Source organism: Culex pipiens, chromosome 2 (genome assembly GCF_016801865.2).
Source record: "Culex pipiens pallens isolate TS chromosome 2, TS_CPP_V2, whole genome shotgun sequence".
Lineage (NCBI taxonomy): Eukaryota > Metazoa > Arthropoda > Insecta > Diptera > Culicidae > Culex > Culex pipiens.
Window position 1 is genome coordinate 118,876,301 of NC_068938.1, and position 20,113 is coordinate 118,896,413.

Here is a 20,113-nt window from a genome sequence, read left to right on the forward strand (position 1 = left end):
TTCCATGCCAGAGTGACAACATGGAAAAACAGATTTTGACGACATTGTCGAAACATTCAACGCTCAAAATGTAACACATCACACCATCAGCCGAAAGAAACTCAAAACAGAAGCATCCAAATAGGCCTGCGCTGTTTGAACCACACGAAAGAAAAACATTTGAAACGTCAAAGTCCACTTTTAAGTGTTACTTGGAACTGCACAGAAATTAACTCCCACTCATGATACCATTCGAGTCGAGCATTTAAGTCGAAAATGGGATGCTGGCCGTGCTCCGGAGTCTGATGACGTGGCGATTGTTGCCACCTTTTGCGGGAAGATATTTGTATTCAATTTCTTCCGAAAGACCAACCGACGAAGAAAAAAAAGGAGCGTGATGAAAACGTCAATCACACTCCAATTTTGTGGTAGCAAGCGGCCCGGCCCGGCGCTCTGCCCTCAACAACTCATGGCAAGCCATGAGAAAATTTCTACGAGTACATGTGTGTGTGTGTGTGTGTGTGTGTCTGTACGTGTGCTTCTCATCCTCCGGCCCGCGACATTGACTTTTGACTTTGCACATTAAGCCGACAAGTTGGCCACCGCCGCAGCAACCACAGCATGCTTTGTCCCACTGCTGTCTGTGTGTCGATGGGCCTGAACCAAGTGAGAACATTACGGGGAAAATTGTTAGGTTTTTTGGTCTTTTTTGGGGTTACAAAACCCCGTCAGGCCATTCAAATATATACACACACACATTTGTGTCTGGGTTGATCATCAACACCTGGATGCTGGCAGGCTGGCTGGGTGTCGCTCTCGGTGCAGACTGTGTGTGGCAGCCTGGGTGGCACTGTCGTGAGTCGTGAGTGCTCTCTTCCATCCTTCATCTCCTCATTGAATCACTTAATTAGTAGGTGAAAAGTGGGCGACTTGCATTCAAATAGAATAATTGCTCATTGATGGAAAGTGTTTTTTGGGGAAATCCTCAAAGGAGAATTCATTTGAAGAACAAGTAGAAAAAATGCAAATGTAGTAATTCAAAACACTTACCATTTTATTTTATTAACTCATATGAACATTGTTATGGCAGTTGCTCATGTTTTTGGATACGAGGTCTGCTTTGATTGCTACAAATTCTCGAGATTATCAGGTGGTTTATAATGTTCTAGTTAATGAATGTCAAGCAAGGATTAAGGGGAGAAATAATTTGTTCTGTGTTAATATTTCGCGAGTAAACTAGTTACATTGATTTTTTTTAAATAAATGAGAAAAATTCGACTCCGCTTCTAAAAACTAAAAAAAACCATCCACTTTAACGACCCCCAATTCTTTTGTGGTCTCTATTCCAAGTTTCTGATTGAACCTAGGAGTCCAAGGGCTTGAATGGGGAAAACACTCAAACCTCTTTCTACTCCAAGGAACCTTCCACCCCAGGGTTCGAACTGACGACCTATGGATTGCAAGTTCAACCACCACCACCGATTCCACCGGAACGGGCTTGGTTTGGTGTGTTGTTTGTATTTATACCAAGGCAAGCCGACTCCTACATCTGGAATTAGTAATCGGCCTGACGACAACTAAGGCAGGGACCGACGTTTTACTTCCCCATCCGATGGAAGGCATTGCTTAAAATTTATTGTCTCAAAATCACCGTTTCTCTAAATGTGTTCCATCAAAAGTGCCACCTACACCGACTCACATTGTACGCAAGAGCGCCAACATCGTTCCGTCCAGATTTACACCTCATCATCGTCATAAATTGACCCAAAAATCATATTTCCAAAGCTACATGGCCTCGCTCGTTTGTTTTGATAACATCTAGATAAGTGTAATTGATAAATATTTACCCAAATCGATAAGCAACACTTTACTGCCCACTAGAGAGGGTACCACTTCTATAGTTTGTATCTCTTAACCACTTGAGCATGTCTCCCTTGTTGCAGTTTTCGGATTGTCCTAGGGAGGGAGAGAGAGAAAAGGAGCGGGATAGGGTGTGTGTAGCCGGAATCCCTATTTTCCAAACGCCGGCAGATGTAGGACACAAATCGGACTTTGGTTCCCGAGGAGGGTGAATCTCTTTATAGAGTCGCTACCAGCACAGGAGAGTGCGGTCCCGGAACGAAAATGATGGACTATCTGCTAGCAGAACTCCCGGCGACGACGACGACTATGCTAAACGATTGCGTGTGGTGTGGTGAGGTGGTCCTGCTGAAGGGGGAAGGAACCACGTCGAAAAAAGCCGTTTTATATGCTGACACGCGTTTTTTCGGGGGTGCTATGAATTTAGATGGTAATCATTAAGGTTAAATGTAGCGTCAATTTGTTTGGTTGTGTGTCTTTGGGGGTGTCGGAACAAGCCACTGTTGTTTATTTATTAATTATATTTGCTCGAGGAATGATTACTGCAACATAGAAGAGTAAGGGGTGTGTTGATGGACGTCTTTAGCACTTCAACAAGTTTTAAGACTGCCGTGTATATCAGGAAGATAGAGTGAAGAATAGGTTTGATAAAGATGTACAAATCAATTTAATTTGTGTGAGAAAAAAAATCATTTTCTAATTCTAACAACTTGTCTGGTTCATGCAAACCCTTAAAAACAGATCGTCGTTTGTGTGCACGGCTGCTGTAAACAGATAAGACGGAAAACTTTTCTTCTTCTGGTGCAAGATTTTCAATAATAATTTTTAGTACTTTTAATGCTTTTAACTTGCTGCTGTTTTTCGAAATTTTCCAGTCAATTTTCAAAGTTTTGAGTGTTTTTTTTTTCATTACTGTATACTTATTTTGACATAAAAATATGAAAATATTAGTTAAAACACTGTCAAAGTTGATCTTATAAAAGTTTCTTTTTAATGCATTTTCAAGGTAATTCAAATCAAGTAAATTCATAAAAAAAAAGATTTCTCCTCCGCAATGCATTTTGAAGATTTGATCGAAACCCGTCTAGAAACGGGGTTAAGTCTTGGAGAGTAATAATCATCTTTTATTTATTCTGATAATTAATGATTTAAGTCAGGGGTGCTCAAAGTTTTTGAATGGTGACCCAAATTTAAATCTCACATGGGCTAGTGGGCCAACTGTTAAAAAATATTATTCAAAAAACTTATAAATCAAATATACACAGTATAAAAAAATGTAAATTTGGAAGCTGTAATTTTGGAAGGTTGAATATTACCTCTTTTATGATGTAATTTTACCTCAATTTAGACTGAAAAAGTGACATTACACCAGAAAAGTGGTAAAATTACACATTTCCAGAGGTAAAATTACACCTTTTTTCTGACATAAAAGATGTACCCCTTCCCAGATGTAATATTACCATGATTTTTTTTTCTGTGTATAACATAAATTTATGTTATTGCAATAAGTAAGACTGAGAATACCTGAATCACTAAATATTTTTAAATAATTCTATGTATTTTTTGTATTTTCACAATTTAAATATAGAAGCACAAAAAGTGTCAGTTTTCCAAAAGTGTTGTTAAAAAAAGCAGTTGATTAAAATTTATTAAAATCCACAATGCTTAAAAAATGCAAAAAATATCCGTGGGCTATTAATTAAAATTTGCATGTCTCAAAATACATTGAAATCAGGTTAGGCTGCTGAAAATCTTGTTGATCATTCTGTGGCTGAAGACGATCGTAGTTTCAAAAATATAATAAAAATGAAAACAAGATATTTAATTGAGTGCACTTGTATTATCCCTAAAATTTTAATTATTTTTTTTAATAAAAGAGGGACTCACAAAATTGTGGCATTCTATATTTAAAGTGCCAAAAATATGTTAAATCATTGAAAAAGGGGTTTCCTACAATTATTTCTCTAATTTCATTAAAATATTAATAAATCTTGGTATGCCTGAATCAATTCTGGAGTTTTTTTTTGAAAAGGACCAATAAGCTATTGTCTTTCATATGTTTATTGGTCTTTTTCAGAATAAAAAAACTCAAGAATTAGTTTCATAACCAAAATGTCATAAGTTTGAATCCCAAAGTGAAAAGTTTCTGAGTGCAAAATAAGTTTGAGGCTCAACCCAGAAAATGCATGCATAGTACCTGTTAATTATAATGGAAAACCTATGTTTTTGCTATTTTTACAGTTTATTACTTTAGTAAAACTTTACGTCTTACAACTCATTTCCAGAAATGCCTTATTTTTTTGATTAAATTATGTTTTTTATAACATTTAAACTTTCATTAAGATAGATTTTTCAACAAAATATTTGTGTTGTATAGTCGGGATCAAAGCATGTACAAACCATTTCTTTGATATATACAAATAAGTTGTTTACAAAAAACGAATAAGCTGTTTCTTTTCAGAATTATAAAATCATATTGCAGATGGTTCAAAGGGCCACTTTACATGAGCTTTCAAAATGGGTCCGCGGGCCACAAAAAGTCACCTCGCGGGCTACGTTTGGCCCGCGGGCCATACTTTAGTCACCCCTAATTTGAGTGATTTAATTTAAAAGTTCAGTAGAAAAAAAAAAATGCTAAACATCGAAAACATGGGAAAACCATTTTCCCACCAACAACCCACGCAAAGCCCACTTGTCTGTCTGTTTACAAATAAAAAGTGGGAAAATGAATAACATATGATCAAGTCTCGTCTTGGGATTTGACGGTACATCGAGATAACAATGAATAGCAAGTAGTTCACCACGGCCCACAATTTCCCCTCGGTTCCCGGCAGATTCCCTCCCGGACTCGCATTATTTTGATAGCATTCGGTGCACACAAAAGGAAATTCTCCAAGGTATCGAATTAATTTAATAAATGTAGCTTTTATTTTTCCCTTAAATGGGTGAGAATTGCTGTTTTTCGCTCACTTGGGCAGCGATTGAGCCGGTGTTGTACACCGCGAATTGAGTCCTCCGGGGAATTCCGAGGGTTGGTGGGCCAAGTCAGGGCAGGAAGAAAGCAGCATCACGTGGTCGTTTGTGTGAAAATTAGTTCCGTTGTGGATTGCCAAATTTTCCTCACTGGAAATAAACAACTCTGAAGCTGTCATATCAAGCGTGAAAATTCAATTTTCCTGTTTTGGAATCGCTTCTTTCATTCTATAATCCCGGAGCCGAGTGAGAATGGGAATGAAATTGAAAAATTGCCAAAAAGAGGAAGATTTGGCAGATAACGAGAATACACGAGTTTTGTCGTTCTATAAATCTCCGTTTTGTGTCCAGTCGGTCCTTTAGCCCGTATTTTAAACGCGAGTCAAGCCAACGAAGATAAAGATGGCAAATTTGAAAAAAAAGAAGACAAAAAAAGATTTAGGTATAATTGTGTTTGCGTCACATGGATGAACCGAAAAAAAGGACAACTCCCCGAGGTGAATTCCGCCGGTGCCAGAGTGTGGCCAAATTGAAAAGTGAATGAAAACTGTCGCCGTGTTTGTGCAAACCACCACCCACTGATAAATTAATCGAATTTTCCCCTCTCTTTCCATTGGCCGCTGGTGAGAGGAGGGGGAGTAGGGATCCTCCCCACCACAGGGGTAGGAGCTCTGGCGTTTGACCAAAGTGGATTGACGATCTGGGGCCGGAGAATAGCTGCTGCTGCTCTGCCAATTTGTACCGTATGGACAACTGGCAAAACCAGAGAAGGAAATCAGTGTTCTATTTAATTTCAGTTTTGTCCGTCCTTGTTGGATTTGTGATATGGGAAAAAAAGTTTTTTTTAATCAATGCAAGGTTTATTTGTAAATTTAATGAATTATGAGTAATCGCAAGATTTATTTGTAAATTAAATGAATTATGAGTTATTGAAAGTTGATGAATACGGTACCAATAAATTTGTGGTAATTTTGGATTTGGGAAAAAGTTACTTTAAGTTTGTTTCTGCAAAACGCATTTTCTGTTTGATTGTTATGAAATTATCATGAGGTTTTAATTGTATGCCTTTTGCGATAGCACATACAAAGAATCCTGTGGAAATATCGGGTGCCATAAGATTATCCATTCAATAATGTTAATTGATAATGAACACATGAATTAATGAAAAGTAAGATAAGCTTTGGATTAGCTCTGAAAACAACTTCATCAATAAAACACATTTATACTGTGCATAACCTTTTTTTTAGATTATTAAATTTTATTGTTTTGCATTTTAGCAACATTTAATGCTCTTTTAAAATCTTCTTTTGACTACCAGATGGCGCTCAGAACCAAAGGGGTGATCGTTAGAATTTGAGCTACAATATCTAATGGGACTTCCACTACAGGTCGAACATTTTTGTATTCCCTTTATGAACATTCGTCTATGTACAAATTTGAAATTTGGATTCCAATCAGAGTGTTTTTTGATCAGCAAATCAAATGATTTCTGATTGTGTTAGACTAAGAACATGCCTCAACGACCTTTAAAACTGAGAAAAATATAAAAAAATCCTGTTAGAATTTTAAAACATGAAGTCAATTTGGCAAAACCTTTGATTAACTGTAGATGTGAGTTCATCGAAATCGAAAATTTTCGCGTTTATTGAAAAAATCAATATTGTTGAAACTGAATCAGTTTATAAGTTACAAAAAAAAAAAATACAAATTTGGTACCGTAATCTGGGGAGAATCGGGACTTCAGTTTGAATAGGGACAGCAGTTTCTAGAGCACATAAAGCTTTTAAATTTGGAAATGGATGTACACATTTTGTTGGCCTGAGTCAGTTCTAACCGAAACCAACCAGAAAAATCAAAATATTGTACTCCAACATGGTTAAAACTGCTGTCCCGATTCGCCCCATGAGTCCCGATTGACCCCAGTTTACGGTATCTGAAAATATCATTCATAATAACACAACTCGACATTTTTAATGTTGATGTCAGTAAACGCTCAAGTTTCATCATAGTATGATATACTTGGGCTCCCTGAACACGTTCTTATCGACAGAATTGAATGTTAGTGTTTTCCCTGCCTCTTAATGAAATTGTAAATTTCGGGTATAAATGGTATGGAATCATCTTAAGCAACCATGCGCACCCTTCATGAGCAACCATGCGCATCTCCTTACCACGTAAAAGTAGTAGAACCCTAGAAGTAACGTTTCCGGTAGTGTAACATCACAAGCTGGACCTTATCACGACACCTTAAGGAAGGCGACCTATGCAATGTTAACATTAACCTTAACATGTTAACATAATGATAAGCTACATCCACTGAATCCGCTTTGTGAACGCGGCCCCGATACTCTTCATGGCTCATGGGAAAAAATTTATTTTTTAATAGGAATGGTTGCTTAAAATGGTTCCATACCATTTGTACTCGAAATTTACAATTTTATTTATTGGCAGGGAATTTACTAAATTTCAATTCTGTCGCACTTTGCCAAACTGGAGCTTTAACTGTCATCAACTTTTAAAAATGTCGAGTTGTGTAATATTACTTCAGAAAAATGATTCACAGCGTAGATGCGCACAGCGGTGCATTTTTTTTATTTGACTGGCCATTTGACTAACAGTTAAATTAAAAAAATTCTAAGTGTAAATATAGGTTTTCGGTGCCCTCTCCCCGTGCCATACCTTCACACTTAGGAGACCCGGGAGGCGGAGTCTTGTCGCAAAAAGAACGATACATGCCTGTGGATCCGTTGACGAAACCGAAAGGTTTAAGAGGGCCACATTATAAGGTGTTACGTCGATTCCGTTATTTTCCGTTAAATTAACAAATGTAGAACAAATGACGGTCTTGACGGTCCCGGGGGCATTTTTCGAGACGAGATTTGTCAGATCACGCCTTCCGTCGGACGGGGAAGTCAATGTTGACAACGGTCTAACCTAGAGGTTAGGTCGTTAGCTCAGTCCAGGCGTAGGAGTCGTCTCCCTGGGTCCTGCCTCGGTGTAGTCGCTGGTAGGCAGTTGGACTAACAATCCAAAGGTCGTCAGTTCGAATCCCGGGATGGGTGGAAGCATAGCTGTAAAAAGTGGTTTGCAATTGCTTCAACAATCAAGCCTTCGGACACAGAACATATGAAGATTGTACAGTAAACGGATTTCTCCAAAAGTAACGCCTATCCACATTTGCTTAAGAGTTGAGAAATAATCGCATCGCTTAAGGAAGTTCATACTTTGAAGTGTTTCTAGAATCCACTGTTTTTTAAACGATTTTTGATTTTTTTGTGTATATACAAACATTATGCAGAAACCATCATGAACTGTATCAATTTGGTTTTATTTCTCCATAAATTCAACTATCATCATTCTATTTAGGATGCGATATAATCAAATTAACAAGTAATGAGGTGTACATTATAAACATAAATTTCAATTAGAAGCTGCCCAATCGACATTCACTTCATTGAGAAGGGTGCCGAACGGCGGCAGTCGTCGTGTTTCATGCTTCATAAGCCACCAGCTGAGCTCGCACGCACTTGACATTTTTCCCCCCGAAGTTTGGCAAATGATCGAGTTAGAGGGGTACACGTAATAGTTCCGTTCCCGCTGCCGAAAGCAAATATCATTGTGTGTCATAAAGAGATAAATTATGGATGAACTTTGCGCAAGTGAGCAGTGCGGAATATAATATTTGGTTTTATTACAAATTATCACAGAATAAAGTGTGCGGCGACCGATTTGACTTCCCACACCCTCCTCGGCAAGTGCAACGTGACAGTCTCGCCGGGATTAGCATAAGCGCAAGCATGAATTTGTGAAAATATTTTAAATTTAATTATAGTCAAAGAAAATTGCGAGCAGTAGACAGCCACGAGAGTGAGAATTTCCGAAAAGGATTTACTCATCATCTGCGCTTTCCCTTTTGTGTTTCGTGGGCAGGGGCGAGGGGGGACAAATTCTCGAAGGAATAAAATTTTAAAGCATTTTAATTAAATCATGCTGCTCCCGCGTGTTAAGAGTCACGACTTCCTAATGGGGTAATTGAGTTAGTGTGCGCATTTGTTTTGTCGTTGGCGTGTGTTCGTATAAATCGAAAGCATTTTAATCGCTTTTCTGTACCAATGACTTTTGGCGGAGGACGATGAAGGATGAGTCCCGCAGAGGATGCGAGGGAAAGTGAATTGAATAATTGAATTACATTCCTCTAATGTACCCTCTTAAGGCGTGGATTTGATTTCTCAGATGAACCCTCTCGACCTTTCCCGGTATTTTATTTTTTGTGGGAAAGGGCACGTAATATTGATCGCATTATATATCAATTACAGAGATCATGACCCTGTTGGAGGTGTGTCCGAAGAAATGGAAACTCTTAATCACAATAGATTACAGTTGGTCAAACAAGTTCAATTTAGTTATATTTCAACCACGATACGTTTACAAGAAATGTTAACTCATGAATCGTCAACTGTTTCGAAACAAAGCAAATCAATTATAACTTTTTGCTTGTCGTAAACAGTTGTAAAAGTCCCGGGTATTTACCATATATGTTAAACAGTTGACTCCGTAGACAATTCCCGGCAAAACAACAAAAGTTTTAAAGGTTTGGTCTCAAAGTCATCAAGTGGGAAAGGAATCGGTGGTGGTGGTGGTGGGTGGCTTTCACTTGAACAATTGTTTGAGTAGGGCTTCTGTACGTTGGGAGGAACGAAAAACGATGAAGTATACGTTCATATAATTAGCTGAAGTGGTAGCTAAGTGTGGCATACATTTTTTGAGAACAAAGGTACAAGACAAGTGCAATGTGTGTGGCTTTTTTTTGAAATAGCCGATATTTGAATTGACTAAAAATAATAACATATTTGTAGAAAAAATTGTATTTGTAGAATCAATCATAAAAGTATTAAAGAATGAACTCAGTTTTCGTTAACATGGATATAGGACTACTCACAAGGTAATCTGGGCAATCGTACATATAGACACACTCTTCAACAAATCAACTTTAAAATTGGATGAATCAAACTCACCTCAGCAATTTGAACTCACCCCAGTTGATTTACAAACGTTTGACAGTTTTATGCGTTTTATGACATTGTATGCACGTACACTTTCATTCCTTTAATGGCACTCACTTTCACAACTAGATGGCTTTAATAAATAGTGATAGATGAATATTTGATACAAAATGTAATGACTTTGCAGATGGTATCGAAACAAGAGAGCCTGAATGAGAGAGGTAGCATGTTGAGTTTTGAGTTATCTTTAAGAATTTAATTTGAATCAGGTTTATGTTTTCTTTATAAAAAATTTCAATAGAAACAATGAAAATTTTTCCTGGATTTAATTCTCAGAGTCCGAACCATCAATAGAAAAATGAGTATGACAAAAAAAACTTGTGGCCTGCATTTTTTGCTTCAAAGCATTTTTATGTATAAGTATAAACTTATTTTAACTTATTTTAGTGGATTTATTTTTAAAATATTTTCTAATATCAATTCAGAAATCAGCGACCCAAATACTTTCCTGGTGGCCTATAGTATTGATTTCACAAACGATGTAAAAGTTCAAAAGCCCACTCGTTCAAACTGTCATCTGTTTTGTTATGATAAACAGCGGTGTGCACGATGCTTGAAGGATTGTTGAAAAGTTTTCCATGTCTTGTCCACTCTTCATAACAAGACCTTAAATGACTACTACTTTCTTCGCTTGCTTAATTTCACTGCCCCGCGTTCAAAACAATTAGCATTTCGTCAAGTTCCAGCCAGCATGCCCTCTCTGTCTGGTGGTTGGTTGAATGATGCAGTTTTTTTTTCGATGAAATTCAAATGAGGGTCGAGATGACTGGCTGGCTGGATGTCTGTGTGGTCTGCAGAAGAATGAATTTCGAGTGGAAAACTAGTACTATAGACTTAATTTGCATAATAATGGAGACGGGCGCGAATTAATAGAATGATTCATTCCGCAGCTTCAATTATTTCATTTGGCAGATAATAACGCTACTGATCCGGCGGGTGTGTTTGTGTGAGTGGCTAATCCTCGAATAATTAAAAACGATTTGCATAGGAATGCCTGATGGGGATACGCCGACTGAATGGCGACAAACTCATGCCAATTGGTTTAACTGGTAGATTGAGATTGATTTAAAATTTGCTGCTTAGTCCAAGACATTAATTAAAGAGCTACTAACGCTCAATAAGACCGAGCCACGTAGCCCAGTGGTAACGCTTCCGCCTCGTAAGCGGTAGATCGGGGTTCAAATCCCGGCTCGGACCAACACAACTGGTGATCTTTTCTCTTCTGGAATCGATTGCTTAGTGAAGGGAAGGTAGTGTATCGTCACAAACTGGACCTTATCACGACACCTTACACTGAAATAAAAAAAAAGTACAAAATTCCTTTATTCTAGGAATTTTGCCCCCTTTCCTTATTTAGTAATTTGGCTTCCTTCTTCGCAAGAAGTAACCAAATTCCTAAATTTGACAGCATGCTTTGCCAGCCTGAATTGACCAGTGGCGCCAACTTCATTTGATTAATTGAACTTCAGAAAAGTTCAGAAAAAGCTTGAAAGCACATCAAAGCGACATCTGGCGGTGGTGGAATGATTCTGAAGCTGAAAGCGCGTTAGGCGACATCTGGTGCCAATCGGCAGAAATAATTTTGTTGGTAAAAGTTGAGTTTGATTTTGGTAAAAATAAAAGAAAAACCAAAAACTCAAATTTATTCGACATTTTCCGTAATTACACATGAAAAATCGATACATTGTAATTATTAATACTATTCTTTTCACAAAATTCTGCCCGTCATTGATGCTCTTCCGAATTCCGCCATGAGGTTGAATCTTCGAGAAGCGAATGGCCATTTCCGGCCAGCCAGCCCATTCATCCGCTGAGAAGCATTCGTCCGGAACTGTGCCTAAAAGGACATTGAACATTATTTCTTGTCTAAACTGCCACACGACGTCGAACTTACTTTTTCGTGGAGGAAAACGGTTCCACGGCCATTTCTCCGGCCGACAGATCAGATCAGATGTCATCAGATCCGTCAAAAAACCGCAGAACAGGTGCCCGGACGTTGGCTGAGCAGCTTGGCCATTGTTGGATTTCCGGCGGACGTCGATCTTGCCGGGGATGTCGAAATCCGGCAATAAACCTTCGAAACTTGGCGTGACTGAAAAGATGAATCGCACTTTAATTATAGAAGCAATTGGCAAACAAATTCAAACTACCTACCATATTTTAATCAAACAATCCAACGTAGATTCCGTGTGGACAACCGACGGAACAAACACCGGTCCCGGAACGTTCCTGCTTGGGTTGTTCTTCGCAGCTCTTACTCTGCGGCGTCGAAATTGTCATGGCACACTTTGACTTTGACAAGCCGCTTTTGTTCTGCAGAATGGTACAAGCTTTAACCCTCATGAGTCCACGAAATTAAAAAAATAACCCTTGACGAAACTTGTGTAAATAAAAATATGTTTTCAACCAGGATTGAAATTTGATATTTATTTTAGAAAAATCTAAATTTGAAAAGGTGGTCATCCACAAATGACGTAGCATTTCAGGGGAGATGCGGTTACGCTCTATATTGAGAAATTAAAAAAAGTGAGTATTTAGATTTTTGTCTGCTTTCACAAAATTCAAAATTTAAAATGCTAAATACAACTAAAAAAGTAAAAAACAATATCAAAAATAAAAGAATTTCGAAACTCTTTAGAAATTGGAGGAATTGAAAAATAATAAATAAAAAATCCGAAAAAAAACAAAAAAATCTAAAAATCTCAAATAAATTAATTCCATAAAAATAATTTAAAAAAATAATTACTTGGTTCTAAAATTCTAAAATTCTAAAATTCTAAAATTCTAAAATTCTAAAATTCTAAAATTCTAAAATTCTAAAATTCTAAAATTCTAAAATTCTAAAATTCTAAAATTCTAAAATTCTAAAATTCTAAAATTCTAAAATTCTAAAATTCTAAAATTCAAAAAATTCTAAAATTCTAAAATTCTAAAATTCTAAAATTCTAAAATTCTAAAATTCTAAAATTCTAAAATTCTAAAATTCTAAAATTCCAAAATTCTAAAATTCTAAAATTCTAAAATTCTAAAATTCTAAAATTCTAAAATTCTAAAATTCTAAAATTCTAAAATTCTAAAATTCTAAAATTCTAAAATTCTAAAATTCTAAAATTCTAAAATTCTAAAATTCTAAAATTCTAAAATTCTAAAATTCTAAAATTCTAAAATTCTAAAATTCTAAAATTCTAAAATTCTAAAATTCTAAAATTCTAAAATTCTAAAATTCTAAAATTCTAAAATTCTAAAATTCTAAAATTCTAAAATTCTAAAATTCTAAAATTCTAAAATTCTAAAATTCTAAAATTCTAAAATTCTAAAATTCTAAAATTCTAAAATTCTAAAATTCTAAAATTCTAAAATTCTAAAATTCTAAAATTCTAAAATTCTAAAATTCTAAAATTCTAAAATTCTAAAATTCTAAAATTCTAAAATTCTAAAATTCTAAAATTCTAAAATTCTAAAATTCTAAAATTCTAAAATTCTAAAATTCTAAAATTCTCAAATTCTAAAATTCTCAAATTTTCAAATTCTCTAATTCTAAAATTCTCAAATTTTCAAATTCTCTAATTCTAAAATTTAAGATATTCAAATCATGCAAAGAATTTAAAGTATTTCAACAAAAAAAATAAATTAAAGTTTTAAAGTATTTAAAGTATTAAAAGTATTAAAAGTATTTAAAGTATTTAAAGTATTTAAAGTATTTAAAGTATTTAAAGTATTTAAAGTATTTAAAGTATTTAAAGTATTTAAAGTATTTAAAGTATTTAAAGTATTTAAAGTATTTAAAGTATTTAAAGTATTTAAAGTATTTAAAGTATTTAAAGTATTTAAAGTATTTAAAGTATTTAAAGTATTTAAAGTATTTAAAGTATTTAAAGTATTTAAAGTATTTAAAGTATTTAAAGTATTTAAAGTATTTAAAGTATTTAAAGTATTTAAAGTATTTAAAGTATTTAAAGTATTTAAAGTATTTAAAGTATTTAAAGTATTTAAAGTATTTAAAGTATTTAAAGTTTTCTAAGAATTTAAAGTATTTAAAGTTTTTAAAGTATTTAGAGTATTTAATGTATTTAAAGTATTTAAAGTATTTAAAGTATTTAATGTATTTAAAGTATTTAAAGTATTTAAAGTATTTAAAGTATTTAAAGTATTTAAAGTATTTAAAGTATTTAAAGTATTTAAAGTATTTAAAGTATTTAAAGTATTTAAAGTATTTAAAGTATTTAAAGTATTTAAAGTATTTAAAGTATTTAAAGTATTTAAAGTATTTAAAGTATTTAAAGTATTTAAAGTATTTAAAGTATTTAAAGTATTTAAAGTATTTAAAGTATTTAAAGTATTTAAAGTATTTAAAGTATTTAAAGTATTTAAAATATTTGAAGGATTCAAAGTTTTTTAAGTATTTAAAGTATTTAACGTATTTAAAGTATTTAAAGTATTTAAAGTATTTAAAGTATTTAAAGTATTTAAAGTATTTAAAGTATTTAAAGTATTTAAAGTATTTAAAGTATTTAAAGTATTTGAAGGATTCAAAGTATTTTAAGTATTTAAAGTATTTAACGTATTTAAAGTATTTAAAGTATTTAAAGTATTTAAAGTATTTAAAGTATTTAAAGTATTTAAAGTATTTGAACTTTTTAAAGTATTTAAAGTATTTAAAATATTTAAAGTATTTAAAGTATTGAAAGTATTTAAAGTATTTAAAGTATTTAAAATATTTAAAGTATTTAAAGTATTTAAAGTATTTAAAGTATTTAAAGTATTTAAAGTATTTAAAGTTTTCTAAGAATTTAAAGTATTTAAAGTATTTAAAGTTTTTAAAGTATTTAGAGTATTTAATGTATTTAAAGTATTTAAAGTATTTAAAGTATTTAAAGTATTTAAAGAATTTAAAGTATTTAAAGTATTTAAAGTATTCAAAGTATTTTAAGTATTTAAAGTATTTAACGTATTTCAAGTATTTAAAGTATTTAAAGTTTTTAAAGTATTTAAAGTATTTAAAGTATTTGAACTTTTTAAAGTATTTAAAGTATAAAAAATATTTAAAGCATTAAATACTTAAAATTCTTAAAATACTTTAAATACATAAAATACTTTAAATACTTTAAATACTTAAAATACTTTAAATACTTTAAATACTTAAAATACCTTAAATACTTTAAATACTTAAAATACTTTAAATACTTTAAATACATTAAATACTTTAAATACTTTAAATACTTTAAATACTTTAAATACTTTAAATACTTTAAATACTTTAAATACTTTAAATACTTTAAATACTTTAAATTCTTTAAATACTTTAAATACTTTGAATACTTTAAATACCTTAAATACTTTTAATACTTAAAATACATTTTATACTTTTTATACTTTTAATACTTTGATATATAGTTTTTTTAGTTGAACGAATTATTAAATTTCTATTATCTGAAAATATTTTTAAATGAAAAAGTATTATTCTGGCATTTATGTGGATCGATCATCAGAATCCTGTCGAAACAAGTCGAGTTTGAGCAGCTTCTCTCGAGAACAAAAGAAAGAGGAAAGTTCAGACTGTTAAGCTCTGAAGAATAATTCCGAGTTTCAATATCAGATGGCGCAGTTGCGCAAGATAAGCTTTGCTGTCAGTTTAAGCTCATTTTTCCAAAGAAGTATCAGAATTCCTAAATTGGGCCAGCAAATTTAGGAATTGGGTGACTTCTCTGGCAGAAGTTGGCAAATTCCTAAATTTTAGGAATTGGATTCCTTCTTTTTTTTTTCAGTGTAGGGAGGCGACCTATGGAATGTTAACATTAACCTTAACATGTTAACATTTAGTTGAGAATGAAACTGCCACTGAATCCGCTTTGTAAATGCCGGCCCCGATACTCTTCAAGGGTGTTCCCCTCAGGAACTGGGAAAGATTTACTTTACTTTACTAACGCTTAATTTGGACGTGTTCCCAAGAATAACGTGCAGTCATTTGAAAGTGCACATTTTCCCAGGCTCATTAATCAGCGATTCGCAAGTGCTTGTGCACTCAAATCGAGAATAACCCGGGAATTGTGTTGCCCCGCGACGATGCGGTCACACCACCGCCATCACTTTGTATCTTTTAGATGCTTGAACAAACATTATCGGTTTTGTTGTTATAATAAATTAAAGAAAACTTCATCATCATTGCCATCGCCGCGCAAACCAACCGACACCGCCGTTGATCTTCCGCGCTCTTCCACTTGTGACAGGAGTGCGCGCGCTGAGCTGCGTTTTGTGGGCCAGACTGCTGATCATCGTAGAAGGCACTGACAATAACCTACACAGGTAAGGTGGCTGTATAACAGTTGAGGCACGTTGAGGTATTAACGAGCAGCAGAAGCAGCCGCCACAGAAGTTGTATGTTTCGTAGGTAATCAATTATGCTGCATCATCATCGTATCCATCGCCTCGACACAGTCATCAATGCAGGCAGAACCTGAACCAGCAACAGAGCCGACAATAGGAGAACATTCTACCTAGCTGTGTGACTTCTTCTGAATTATGATACGATAATTGGGTGAAGAATAGTACAACAATGTTTTAGAATTCAAAATTGACGAAAATTCTAATTAAATTAATCTGATTTCAGACAGATTTTATTTAAAAATCTGGCTGTGAAGTTGGAATCAGTTTAGATCAATTTGACCTTAAAAAGCTGTAGTCGGAGTGGTCAAATTTTCAGAACCGTTTTAATTTCTAGCAAAATTTGGTAAATATGAACATTATTTAGGAGTTTCCTCGAGCCATAAAGGATCTGAAAGGTATCATTCCCGGTCGGCCATGTTTGTTTAAGGTGAAACGGGAAGACAACGCCATATTGAAACCACGACTCGAGTTTTTGGGAATCATCTTCAAGGGAAATACTAAATATAATAATAGGAAGCAATCTGTCAGGTTCTGAAATTGATTTAAGATGAATAGAAGTTTTATAAAAACTGTCGTTCAAAAAAAACACAACTTTGGTCTTTGGAAGCACCTTTAAACAAAATGCTCTAACATACAACATTCTGGTTTTTTTTGCAGACGATAAATAGGTCAATAGCATGCGTTCTGTCGAGTTCAGAAATTGATTTAAGTTGAACAGAAGTTGTCCAAGAACTGGCGTTCCGTTTCATCTTAAAAAAAACATCAAAAACGTGATTCAGATTGCATAAGTGATTTTTTTTTCTTCGTGTTATATTTATCATTATCATATTGTTATATCTTTATATCATCGTTGTACTATCGTGATTGATGTTATTATTGTTGTTGATTAGGGGAACTTTAACCCTATGGGTCATTCGCTCCCGTATATCGTGATTAATTAATCATTCCAATTTACCATCATTCACAGTCAAAATTACAGACATCGGCCTTCCGATGATGAGGAACTTCGAGCAGTTTCATTTTTAGTTCCGTTGAATCACTACCAGAGGGTCACAGAAAGAGAGGGCAACGGCGAAGAAAAAGATTACGTTCGACTCCCAAAACGAGTTTGGCTGCAGGGTTCACACTAACCAGAAAAATTGTTGCATTTACGGAACCAATCCCGAAACAATTTGGGTGTAAAAATGTTTGAGGTCGCAGATGGTGTCTTTTTACTAAAACAAACATGGCCGACATCTCTCTTATTACAACAACACTCAAAACTTGTAGTTTAAAAACAAATGTTATCTGTTTTAGGTGGAAATTTTTCTCAAAATAATCTAAAAATGCAGTCCGCTGTCCAATTTAAACCCAAAATAATGACAGTTTCAGAGTATGAAAATAATCCTATTTAAAATGTTTTTGGTAGTATAGTTAAGTAACTTTTAAAACATTTCAGAATTTTTTGAAAAAAAAATCATGAGAAACTTTGAACACTTTTATATTTAGCTTAGTATGATTACATACATACAGAGGAGAGTGGGGAGACTTGATCCCCGGGGACACTTGATCCCAAGCCTGTATCTCGTCAGCATGTGTGTAAAACAATTAGCTTTGTTCTAGAAAGTTGTGCGAAATTACCTAAAACTCATTGTAGAAAACAAAGAACAAAAATTAAAAAATGTTTATATTGAGTTACACCCATTTTTCTAAAACGAGCTGCAAAAAACTTCCAAGAGATCTTTTTTTCTTTGTTTTGATATGTATAGAAAACACTCAAAAATTATTCACAAAAATATTTTTTATACATGAATTGTTTGATAAACTTATCAACTCCAAAACCCTTACGCATTTGATGTTAAATTTATCGTCATACTATTTTTACAATCAATTGTTTAAAAAAGTGCGTTTAGGGAGACTTGATCCCTGCATTTTTACAGTCACTGGAATCAGCCTCAAGATTAATTAATTGGACTGGGTTTTCATACATAGTTTCCTTTAGCATAGTTGTACATAACCTGCAGTAAGTTAAGAACCTTTTTTCAAAAGTTTTGTAAACAAAAATTTCCAGCTTTTGTAAACATGCTTAATTTTGGTCTAGAAAAATATTTTAATTTTTTAAATATTTTACATACTAAACTTGTTATATTTTGAACACAACCGTACAGGTTTTATGTGAAATTCCTGTAACTTATAGAAAATTAAAAGTTTGGATGAATAAGAAACATTTTGCTAAAGATTTCTTCAAAATGTTGAAAGGGGACCAAGTTACCCCTAATATTTTTAAAATGCCGGTTTAAAATATTTTGTCATCTGATGAAATACCCTTATTAGCCATACATAGATGAATGTTTAAGCTTTCAATTCATGCAAAAAGTTTATAGTTTTGTGAGAAATTGACAGAGTTATGTGCGATACAAAAAAGGGGATCAAGTCTCCCCACTCTCCCCTACCATCTATCTTGGCCATTTGTAATTTATTTGTAAAAAAATCAACTATGTCACCTCGGTTTACGGTATGTAGTAGCGAGTTAGGGTTGATAAATTACCTTCATTAGGAATCGTTTTTACAAATTGAACTGAATTATCGAGAAGGATAGTAAAAATGCATCCTATCGCTTGTCTATCAACCGTACCTTTACATTTCCTCCAAAATAAAACACCAACGAAATCGTCATTCAACCCTAACAATGCCCTCCACATTCCAGCACAAAATCGAATGCTGAATGGAAGTCATTGACTATGAATCCGACCTCCATGTTGCATTCGTGAGCTCGTTCCATCCCCAGCGTGCGTGGCAGGTGGGCGAGTGTATTGAGTAGCAAATCTCGTCGTACTCCTCATCCTCATCATCATCACAATAATTACGATAGAATAATTGGCGAACGCATCCCGCATCGCCGTCGGAAGCCCACGCAGAAATTTTGTAACAGTTTTTTCCTCTCTTTTCGCGTTCGTTTGCCAGCCCATCAAATCAGCATCATCCCATCGCAGACTGCATCGTGCCTGAAGATGAGATATGAATAATCATCCAATAAGGCACGTTCAAGCTGAAAAGGAAACGACTCGATTGTTTTCAATGGGTTTCAGCTGGTTTGTCGATGCTAGATTTGTTTGTCGTCACGTGCCACCCACGCCCGCCCATATTTTTTCCAACCCTGCAACTTGGAAGCCTTGGTGGCCTGTCACTGATGGCGAATAAATGGGTAAATTACAATGTTGCTAAATTTGACGCGTAAAGCAAGTTTTGGCCAGAATTTACCCCCGCAGATCCCAAGGTTTTAGCCACCGCCGCCGCCGCCGCCACCGATGTGAGCACATAATAATTGATTATTTTCTCATCGTTATACGCCGAATTGCGAAACATAACCCCTGCTGAGAGCAAGCGAAAGGAGCGCGGTGGTGGTCAGAAGCCAGCCAGTCAGTTCGTGACCTGGGCCCGGGAAAAACCTGCCAACCATCCCTCCCCTTGCTTGTGTTACTACTATCTATGCAGTCCATTATGATGCGCCTAGGCATTATTTCATTAGACGGAAAATTGGAGAAGAAAAGTCCTCTTAATAACACCGCAAAATAATTGGCCAGTGGCGAGACACGTGCCGCTGCAAATAACGTGTCGCTACCGGGACCGGGGACACCCATGGTGCGACATTGTGTCGAAAGGAATGTCCTCTCCCTAATGCAGGCAGGACCCGAGCTACACTTTTGTATCACTAATGTATAACAACAGGAAAGGTGCAAGAGGGGTGATTGAATGGTAAAGTTTGAATTGGTGTCGTGGTGAAAGTGTTTTGTTTGTAGCAATAGTACTGCCTGGATTGTCCTAATCGTGCAACGTTTACCAGATGATTAGACCTCGTTTGAAACAGTTTGTGC

General features: G+C 34.6%; 1 protein-coding gene and 1 long non-coding RNA gene across 5 annotated transcripts in view; both read right to left on the reverse strand.

Annotated features, from left to right (window-relative positions):
* The window catches only part of LOC120419435 (visual system homeobox 2-like), a 97,745-nt gene that overhangs the window by 4,348 nt on the left and 73,284 nt on the right, over window positions 1-20,113 (reverse strand). The gene's annotated exons all lie outside the window — the stretch shown is intronic.
* LOC120419437 (uncharacterized) lies at window positions 11,502-12,246 on the reverse strand. The gene is made up of 3 exons (XR_005605720.2): window positions 12,030-12,246; window positions 11,770-11,967; window positions 11,502-11,712 (listed from the first exon to the last, which is right to left on the reverse strand). It is a non-coding gene; the product is annotated as an uncharacterized LOC120419437 (long non-coding RNA).